Source organism: Myotis davidii, unplaced genomic scaffold, assembly GCF_000327345.1.
Source record: "Myotis davidii unplaced genomic scaffold, ASM32734v1 scaffold989, whole genome shotgun sequence".
Taxonomy (NCBI): Eukaryota; Metazoa; Chordata; class Mammalia; order Chiroptera; family Vespertilionidae; genus Myotis; species Myotis davidii.
This window is the reverse complement of record NW_006299599.1, coordinates 108,785-110,048: the sequence shown is the minus strand read 5'-3', so window position 1 is coordinate 110,048 and position 1,264 is coordinate 108,785. Positions and strand designations below refer to the sequence as shown.

The 1,264-nt window shown below is 66.1% G+C and overlaps 2 protein-coding genes across 2 annotated transcripts in view; one reads left to right on the top strand and one right to left on the bottom strand.

Annotated features, from left to right (window-relative positions):
- The window catches only part of ZGRF1 (zinc finger, GRF-type containing 1), a 50,914-nt gene extending 50,262 nt beyond the window's left edge, over positions 1-652 (bottom strand). Inside the window, exon 1 of the mRNA XM_015571518.1 lies at positions 459-652. The gene's annotated coding sequence lies outside the window, so the exon portion shown is untranslated. The remainder of the gene's footprint in view (positions 1-458) is intronic.
- A 128-nt stretch (positions 653-780) lies between these two features.
- Positions 781-1,264, top strand: part of LARP7 (La ribonucleoprotein domain family member 7) — an 18,313-nt gene continuing 17,829 nt past the window's right edge. Inside the window, exon 1 of the mRNA XM_015571517.1 lies at positions 781-942. The gene's annotated coding sequence lies outside the window, so the exon portion shown is untranslated. The remainder of the gene's footprint in view (positions 943-1,264) is intronic.

Here is a 1,264-nt window from a genome sequence, read left to right as displayed (position 1 = left end):
CAAGAGGTTCCAAAGGGGGGGGACCCCCACGTTCCCGGGGGACCACACAAGTGAGCGCCATGCACGCCCACGTGGCCGTGCGCTCGGGCCAGGGCGGCCACTGTTCCCCGACCCATCAACGGCCCACGGAACCCAATGTCCTGTCCTGTCCTGCCAGGGTGGCTCGGGGTTGAACTTCGACCTCTGCACCTGGAGGTCACGGTTGGGTTCCGGTCGGGGCACAGGCGGGGGTTGCGGGCTCCATTCCTACCGGGGGCGTGCAGGAGGCAGCCGATCCGTGACTCTCTAATCACTGATGTTTCTCTCCCTCTCCCTTCCTCTCTGAAACTAATAAGAAATATATTTTTAAAAAAAACCCAAAAACTACAATTAAAAAAAACACCACATCACAATAAGAAGCCCCATTTCCTTGGCCGAGACCCTGTGTAACCGGTGACGGTGAAGACGGACCCTCCCACCTCACACATCCGGGGCTGCAGAACCGGGGCCACCGGCCGCAGGGCGTCCTCGCCGTCCGCTCGGGGGGCGGCTCTCTCGTCCCTTCCCCAGGTCAGGGACGCCGCCTCGGCTCCGCGCCCTCAGTCTCGGAAAGCCGGGCACCGCTCGCCTTCCCCAAACGCGACGCAAAACCCGCTTCCAATTCTCCCGCCAAGCACCGTGACGTCACCACCCCGGGACACCCATAGCGCCGGCCCAGCGCTCCGCTCGCGCGGCCGACTCCGCCCGCCAATCAAACTCCTCATTGGTCGCGTGCCCCGAGGCCCCGCCCCGCGAGCCGCACGACGGAGATGTAGCGACGCGCTGCGCTACGGAGCGTCTAGGAGGCGCCCAGAAAGCCGTGTCGCGCGTCCTATGACGCGTCACAACCACGACTGTGAGACTCGGGAGACGAAAAGCGCTGGAGGACGCAGGCTCTGGCCTGCATTTTGGAGACTGAACGGAGTAAGTCCCGAGGGGACTCTGGGGCCACCGAGGGGCGCGGAGGTCCGTGCGCCCTGCCGTCTGTCTCCTTCGTGCCCCTTCCCCTTCCCCTTCTCCCTCCCCCTCCCGGCGAGCCCGTCAGTGCGCACGCGCGGAGTCGGCGCGGAGGGGCGGGGGCGGGGCACGCGGAAGTGACGCTGCGTCACGGCCTGGAGCTTGGGGCGCTAGGATAACGGGAGGGAGGACCCGTGTCTTCTAACCAAGTCCTTTTTGTCCTGGGGCCTGGGCCCTTGTCCCCGTGAGCGCGCGTGCGGGGCCGGGGGCCCTCGCGCAGGGGTTTGGG